The 9,187-nt window shown below is 38.8% G+C and overlaps 1 non-coding gene across 1 annotated transcript; it reads left to right on the top strand.

Moving 5' to 3' along the window:
• The first annotated feature begins 7,904 nt into the window (after positions 1–7,904).
• Positions 7,905–8,011, top strand: LOC141721883 (small nucleolar RNA R71). Its single transcript, XR_012574926.1, has one exon. It is a non-coding gene; the product is annotated as a small nucleolar RNA R71 (small nucleolar RNA).
• The last annotated feature ends 1,176 nt before the right edge of the window (positions 8,012–9,187 follow it).

Below are 9,187 nucleotides of genomic sequence, written 5' to 3'. Positions count from 1 at the left end.
TTGGCAATTTTACTCCCATCTTCTACTGACAAAGCAATTTCAGCCAGGGTTTTGAGGGGAGTTGTCCATACATGAGGAACCTCCAATTAAATTGGAGAGGATTTAAATAGCTCCCCCTCAGAAGTACTACCCTCAAACCTTTCAATCTGTGAAGATTGATTTGCACATGAAGGTGTATTTGGTACTACAATGGGGTCTTCACTAAAAATTGATAAAACCCCTATGTTTTTATTGGTGTCATCAAGCTCTACCCCTGAGTGTAGCCTCTCCCCAACTGAATGTGGTTCCTGGGTGGTGAACACAGTCTCTTGAACTGTGTCACTTAATTTTGACAACACTTGAGAAGTGGATTCAAGTGTTTCATTATATGTAGAAGAAATTTAAGAAATAAGATTAGTGATTTGAGAATTGAGTGTTGGCAGCTACCCCTGATTAGGTGAGGGAGCTTCAAGTGATGTGCTCTCAGTGTGTGTGCCAACCAAACTTCTTCTTTCACCAACTTGGAAGTGCTTAAGTTAGGATGCAGACTCTTTATAGGATATACTAGGGAGAGTGCTTTGTTCAATAAAGACACCCTGTTGAGAGGATGCCTCAAATAAAACCTTCTTTGAAGAAAGTTGCTTTAATTCCTTCTAGTGTAAAGTCTGATGCAAAGTCTGATATAAGTTCTGATAAACAGCATGTTAGCATAAACTCTGATATTAAATCCGCTGCAAATGCTAACAAACTTAAAATGGCCAAAGGAACCAAGCAAGTCTGGGTCCTTAAAACTAACCATTAGTGGTCTTTGTGATTGCAGGGCAACAGGAAAAACATTCTAGTACTGGATAGTGGATGTTCAGGACATATGACTGGAAATAAAGCCCTGCTCTCAGACTTTGTGGAGAAAGCTGGCCCAGGAGTTTCTTATGGAGATGGCAACATGGGAAAATCTCTAGGATATGGCAATATTAATCTTGGGAATGCCATCATTGAATCAGTAGCTCTTGTCACAGGACTTAAACACAATCTGCTAAGTGTGAGCCAAATCTGTGACAGAGGTTATCATGTGGATTTCTTTGAAGAACACTGTGAAGTTGTAAGCAATTCTACAGGCAAAGTGGTTCTGAAAGGTTACAGGCATGGTAACATTTATGAAGCCAGACTTTCAACAAGTTATGATAGTTCTACAATATGTCTGTTGAGTAGAGCATCAATTGAAGAAAGATGGAATTAGCACCAAAGACTCTCTCATTTAAATTTCAACAACATAAATGAGATTGTAAAGAAAGATCTTGTGAGAGGATTTCCAAAATCAGTATTTGCTCCTGATGGCCTTTATGATTCATGTCAAAAGGAAAAATAAAGAAAATCTTCTTTTAAGAGCAAAACTGAGTCATCAATTCTTGAGCCTTATCACCTACTGCATGTTGATCTATTTGGTCCAGTCAATGTCATGTCTATTGCAAAGAAGAAATATGATATGGTTATAGTGGATGAGTTCACAAGGTACACTTGGATGTACTTCTTGCACAAGAAGAATGAAACTGCATCTACTTTAACTGATCATGTTAGTCAGCTGGATAAGTTGGTCAAAGATTCTGTTAAAATTATCAGAAGTGATAATGGCACTGAGTTCAAGAATTTAATCATGGAAGAGTTCTGCAAAGAGCATGGAATCAAACAGGAATTTTCTGCACCCGGAACTCCACAGCAAAATAGAGTTGTAGAAAGAAAGAACAGGACTCTCATTGAAGCTGCACGAACTATGCTTGATGAAGCAAAGCTGCCAACCTACTTTTGGGCTGAAGCTGTGCAAACTGCTTGTTTTACAAGAATGCTACACTCATAAACATGCATGGAAAAATACCATATGATATGGTAAAGAAAAAGAAGCCAAATCTGAAATACTTTCATGTATTTGGATGTAAGTGTTTTGTTCTTAAGACGCATCCTGAACAGCTCTCAAAATTTGATCTAAAAGCTGATGAAGGAATTTTTGTTGGATATCCACTTTCCACAAAAGCCTTCAGAGTCTACAATTTAAGAAAAAAGGTTGTCATAGAATCTATCAATGTATCTTTTGATGATAAGAAGATTACTGGACTTGAAGATTTCAATGATCACGATCAGCTGAGATTTAAAAATGAAGACTTAAATTCTGATTCTGTAAATTCTGATGACTTAAACTCTAATCCTGTAAGTACTGATGTCATTAAATCTGTGGTAACAACTCCAAAGGAAAATGCACCTGTCCAGGGGGAGCAAGCTGAAGATACTACCATATCTCAAGACTCTCAAGAAGCATCAGAACCTGTCACTAGCTCTTCAAGTTCTGATTCATCTAGTTCTCATGAGTCAAATTCTGATAATTCTGGAAACTCTGATACTTCAAATCCTGAAGGATCCAAGTCAAATTCTAAAGTCTCAGAGCGCATAACTACAGGGGGAGCATCAAAAAATGCTGATGGATTCAGCATGGATCATGGGGGAGGATCCAGTTCTAGATGTCAACTTCAATCTGCAAGGAAGTGGACCAAATCACATACACCTGACTTAATTATTGGAGATCCTGAAGCAGGTGTCAGAACTAGAACTGCAACATCAAATGAATGTCTCTATCATTCTTTTCTATCTCATATTGAACCAAAGAAAGTGGAAGAAGCTCTTCAAGATGCTGATTGGGTGCAAGCAATGCAGGAAGAGTTAAATGAATTTGAAAGAAATAAAGTCTGGACCCTAGTGCCAAGACCAAAGAACAGATCAGTAGTTGGCATAAAATGGGTGTTCAGAAATAAAACTGACAGTGATGGAATAATTACAAGGAATAAAGCAAGGATGGTTTCTAAAGGCTACTCTCAACATGAGGGTATTGATTATGATGAAACATTTGCACCAGTTGCTAGATTGGAAGCCATAAGAATCTTTTTGGCTTATGCTGATCACAAAAAGTTTAAAGTCTTTCAAATGGATGTAAAAAGTGCTTTTTTTAATGGAGAATTGGAAGAAGAGGTGTATATTGAACAACCTCCAGGCTTTTGTTAGGGCGAAAACACACGCTAATATTCACGCAAGTATACGCGTTCGCAAGTGGTATAAGATATAAATCAGATTCGTTCCCACAGAGACTGGTTTAAGTTAAGTTCAATTTATGCAACTATGCAACAATGTATGGTTATCGCTCAATGCTAAGACAAATAACAAATTGGGTTTTTATTAAACTAAGAGATTATACTAAATAACATTAACTAAGAGAATTGAGGTTGAATTAATATATATGACAAACATGGGATCCTAACTTCATTAAATACTTCGTTCAATAGCCTTCTCGTTCTTAACCTTAGCATATGATGGTGAGGACACTAATCAGATAACACGAAACTGATAAACGCCAAATTTCGTTGCACGAGTACCATTCTACCAGACATCCACAAAAGAGATAGAAGCTGAATAGGCACCAATTATATTGAGACCCTATATGTCTATAAAATTTGACAACATAACGGTTTAATAACAAGTTATCTATCTTGATTACATAGGGCAAGTAAAACGGTTAGAGTTACCTACGAATCATGCATACACATACATGAACCTATGCTAGCATGGCAAGTTCTAAACCTCTATATTCACTGTCGCTTCAATAGAGATTAACACGCTATCTTATATGTTAGTTACGCACATAAGACGAATAAGCACAACCAATACTAGGATATCAATCAATCACCACACACCAAGATATCGAAACAAATTAACTATTGAAATTCATAAGTAAATCCGCTAGAACCCCATGACAACGATTAGCCCATAATCGAACTCATCGTCACCATGGGTTCCAATGAAAGCATGGTATAAAATAAGGTCTTAATAAACTAAATAATAATTAAAGTATGAATAAACGAGATCTAGGTTCAACAAGAACGAAAATGAGCATCCAAAGTTACAACTAATTCAAAGAATCACAAGTTGAAAACAAGATCTTCTTTTTCGGAGTTGTTCTGTGCTTCTAGGTCTTCTCCTTGGTATCCCAATCTTCCCGGATGATGAAAACCCTTTTTTTTAAGTATATATACTCCCCTAGTGGACCTGGACCCTTAAAATCGTCAAATTCTACTCAAAAAAGGCTTTTTCAGCGAAATCAGCGACCAGCCGCGCCCTGAGCGGCCGCTCAGCTCTCCTGAGCGGGCGCTCAGCTCTCTGAGCGGGCGCTCAGCTCTGCTGAGCGGGCGCTCAGCTACTGACTGAGAAAAATATTCTGATAAATCTTGTTTTGGCCATAACTTGAGTTCTACTCGTCAGAATTAGGCGATTCAACTGCCCACGCGAAGCTATTGAGATTCTCTACAACTTGAAAATGGTCTTGGCTTCCAATTCTGATCACTTTTAATCATATTTCCTTTAAAAGCTCTTTTCTTCATTTAACTGATACCTGAAATGCAATAACACAAAAACACATCAAAATACCAAGAACTTGAGTCCAAAACACCAATTTAAGCTTGTAATAAAGCATTCCAAGTGGATATAAAATCCACTTATCACACCCCCAAACTTGAATCGATGCTTGTCCTCAAGCATAAACAGACTCAAAACTACAAAACAAACCTAATGCATGAATGCAACTACGTGAATGCAACTAAATGACAATGCAATCGATCCCCTCAGAATAACCATAACCAAATGAATAAGCCAATGCCTCTAAGAATGCAATAACTCGAAACAGAGTTCGAATAAATCCCATAAACCAACTCACAAACCAGAAACGTGCGTGTGTGGATGCTTAACAGATATACTCTCGATACTAGATCAATAACCATAACTTATCTATCATCGAAACAATCAAAAGTTTATAAACATAATAGACAATAAACGCATTATGACTCACAACACCTCCTTTCTACTAGAGTTATACAAGGATTCACACTATTGTTGAACACATAGCAAAGATGCTTATTTGATCGTGCAATGAATGAGGTCCCAAAAGACTTATACAATAATACCCATGTAGTGAGCGTTAGGTTAGCGGATCCCAGACTATAAAAGCCTTAGGTCACTAGGCACAAAGTCCCCTAGAACTTAATAAATCGAGTATTAAAGAGCTCACTCTTGATCAATTGTGCATAAACACATACTTTTTTTCTTTCTTATTTTTCTCTTTTTTTTTCCTTTTTTTTCAACAATTTCTGAATGAGTGCGTTTCGCTCCATCTCATTCAACCCTAGACTACTCATAAAAATATGAGCCGACTACTAGCCATTTGACACCTAGCCTTACAACAACTAGCAATGAAATCCAAGTTTTTCTCCAGATAAAAAGAATCAGTATTTTTACGTCACTACGAGAATATCACAAATTCTAAATATAACCAAGTGATTAAATCTCAACAACAAACAAGTATGATCATGATCTAGATCAAAAGCAACCCTATAAGACTTTGTGAAAATATTTATTTCTGGCATGCAAATCAATTCATTAAGACTTAACAAATCAATTCATTAAGACTTAAACATCCCTCTATTCCTCATCACCACACTCAAATCAACATCAACTTATCCAATATCATAGTTCATCTTAAGGGATCATGCTAAATATGCATGCAAATGCAACTATATGAAATTACATAAAAACAAACAAATATGTCCTCAATGAACAATCATGCAAAAATATGAATGAACTACAACTAAACATGCAACATAAATCTATATGAATCTATATGGACACACACTACTAATCCTTACATTATCACCCCCAAACTTAAAATTTTCAATATCCTCATTGAAGGTAATAATAAGGCTTTCAGGCATACCTAGTCGTCGGAAAGATCACCCTCTTCGGGTGGAGGATCAGGTGGCCAATCAACCTCGCCACTAGTGTCTCGGAAAATAGTACCGAAAGCGTGTGTCAAATCTTAAGCAAAATGACGGTGAATGTCATGCATGGCCTCCATACGCCTAATTACTCGCCTGTACTGCTCGTCACCAACACCAGTCCTATCAACTACCTGCTGCACATGAGAAGAACCCTCTATAGGCACTGGAGGATCCGTTCGGCTACCCTCTAAATCATCAAAGATATATCCCAACCCCTTATCAGGGGGTACACCTAAGAATGAATAACTCAAGTGATTTGGTAGTGGGTTGAGCTCAAGTGTAGGAGCATCTTCAATAGACGACTCGAGACGATCCTGAGAAATTTTCAGCTCTGCTAACCCAAGAGAATCGAATGGCACATCCAACTTCCTCTTCCAGAGAGGTGCATTCAAAACCTGAATTTGCTCTACTTTAAAGCACTCCTCTTTAGCTGTGGGTAATTTTATTTCCTTGAACACATTGAAAGTGACCTTCTGATCATGAACCTTCATCGTAAGCTCTCCTTTTTGCACATCGATCATAGTTCGGCCTGTAGCCAAGAATGGTCTTCCCAAGATAATGGGAATCTTCTTATCTTCCTCGAAATCAAGAATTACAAAGTCAGCAGGGAAGAAGAGTTTATCCACCTTGACCAAGACATCCTCCACTATACCTCGTGGATAAGCGATGGAACGGTCAGCTAGTTGCAATGACATGTATGTTGATTTCGGCTCAAGCAGACCAAGCTTCTTGAAGATAGATAAGGGCATCAGATTGATGCTAGCTCCTAAATCACATAAACACTTGTCGAACGACAAGTTTCCGATGGTGCAAGGAATAGTGAAGCTTCCAGGATCTTTAAGCTTCGGAGGCAACTTCTGTTGCAGCACAACACTGCATTCCTCCGTTAGAGCAACGGTCTCTAAGTCATCGAGCTTCACTTTTCGAGAGAGAATACCTTTCATAAACCTCGCATAGCTAGGCATCTGTTCAAGAGCTTCAGCGAAAGGTATGTTGATATGAAGTTTCTTGAACACCTCCAGAAACTTCTCAAACTGCTTATCCAGCTTTTTCTTCTGCAGCCTTTTAGGAAAAGGAGGTGGAGGATAAATCTGTTTCTCCCCTGTATTACCCTCAGGAGGAGTGTGTTCCACAGTAGTCTTCCTTGGTTCCACCTCTACTTCCTTCTGCACATCTTCTTCAGCCACAACTGCATTTTCTGAATCTTGAGATTTTTCTGGCTCTTCGTCTTGCTGAACTTGGGGGCTTGCGACCTTTCCAGACCTTAAGGTGATGGCATTCACCTGTTCTTCAACTTCCCTCTTGCCTGAATTTGTTTCTGTATCACTAGGAAGCGTTCCTGGTGGTCGATTCAATAAGGCATTAGCAATTTGCCCTATTTGGTTCTCCAGATTCTGGATAGAAACAGCCTGGCTTTGGCATATAAGAGCCTGGTTTTTGTACATAAGCCTCAACTCCTCCAATTCATATTTTTCATTTGAAGATAGACCTGCATCATTAGTTTGTTGTTGAAGTTAGAGTTGTTGTCTTGGTGTAAATTGTTGCTGAAAACCAGGAGGGTTAAATAGCTTATTTGCAAACTGCTGGAATGGCTGTTGCATCACATTCTGATTGTTGCTCCAGCTGAAGTTAGGATGATTCCAGTTGTCAGGATGATAAGTGTATGGAACTGGTTGCTGCGATCTCTGAAAGTTGCTCACAAACTGAGCTGAGTCGCTAGATATAGCGCATTGTTCTGTCACATGCGGACCTGCACACAGCTCACAAACACTAATTATCTGCTTAACACCATAGTTAGCCAGAGAATCGATCTTCATAGACAACGCCTTTAATTGAGCAGTGATAGCCGTAGCCGTATCCACATCAAGAACTCCTGCTACCTTGCCCTGTGGATATCTCTGGGTTGGATACTGATATTCATTAGCAGCCATCAGTTCAATTAGATCACAAGCTTCCTTATAGCTCTTTGCCCATAATGCTCCGCCTGATGCTGCATCGAGCATGGGTCTGGACTGTGCTCCCAACCCATTGTAAAAATAAGTGATGATCATCCAATCAGGAATTCCATGATGAGGACACTTCCTAAGCATCTCCTTGTAGCGCTCCCAAGCTTCACTTAGCGATTCTCCCGTTTGCTGCGCAAATTGAGTAATAGCATTCCTGAGTGCAGCTGTCTTCGCCATAGGGAAGAATTTAGTAAGAAACTTCTGAGCAAGATCTTCCCAAGTAGTAATCGAACCAGCTGGTAGAGAGTGTAACCAGCTCTTAGCCTTATCCTTCAGAGAGAATGGGAATAGTCTCAGCTTCATAGCATCTTCGGAAACACCGTTGAACTTGAAGGTGTCGCAGATCTCAATGAAATCCCTAATGTGCGTATTGGGATCTTCCATTGGAGAACCCCCAAACTGGACTGAAGTCTGTACCCATTGAATTATGCCAGGCTTGATCTCAAAGGTATTAGCTGTGATAGCTGGCCTGACAATGCTAGATTGAATGTCATTGTTCTTGGGTTGAGAAAACTCCATCAAGGCTTTCGTTCGTGCTGCTGGATCTCCCATTGTAATGAGTACCTAAAACACAAACAAATAAACCGTGAAAGTAAAAGAATCCGAGTCAGTGAACTTTAACTACCACTGATGACAAGCACATAAACTAAAAATTAACACCGAGTCCCCGGCAGCGGCGCCAAAAACTTGTTAGGGCGAAAACACGCGCTAATATTCACGCAAGTATACGCGTTCGCAAGTGGTATAAGATATAAATCAGATTCATTCCCACAGAGACTGGTTTAAGTTAAGTTCAATTTATGCACCTATGCAACAATGTATGGTTATCGCTCAATGCTAAGACAAATAACAAATTGGGTTTTTATTAAACTAAGAGATTATACTAAATAACATTAACTAAGAGAATTGAGGTTGAATTAATATATATGACAAACATGGGATCCTAACTTCATTAAATACTTCGTTCAATAGCCTTCTCGTTCTTAACCTTAGCATGTGATGGTGAGGACACTAATCAGATAACACGAAACTGATAAACGCCAAATTTCGTTGCACGAGTACCATTCTACCAGACATCTACAAAAGAGATAGAAGCTGAATAGGCACCAATTATATTGAGACCCTATATGTCTATAGAATTTGACAACATAACGGTTTAATAACAAGTTATCTATCTTGATTACATAGGGCAAGTAAAACGGTTAGAGTTACCTACGAATCATGCATACACATACATGAACCTATGCTAGCATGGCAAGTTCTAAACCTCTATATTCACTGTCGCTTCAATAGAGATTAACACGCTATCTTATATGTTAGCTACGCACATAAGACGAA

The sequence above is a fragment of the Apium graveolens genome, chromosome 4 (genome assembly GCF_009905375.1).
Source record: "Apium graveolens cultivar Ventura chromosome 4, ASM990537v1, whole genome shotgun sequence".
Taxonomy (NCBI): domain Eukaryota; kingdom Viridiplantae; phylum Streptophyta; class Magnoliopsida; order Apiales; family Apiaceae; genus Apium; species Apium graveolens.
The sequence above is the reverse complement of the archived record's forward strand: the minus strand, read 5'-3'. Positions and strand labels throughout refer to the sequence as shown.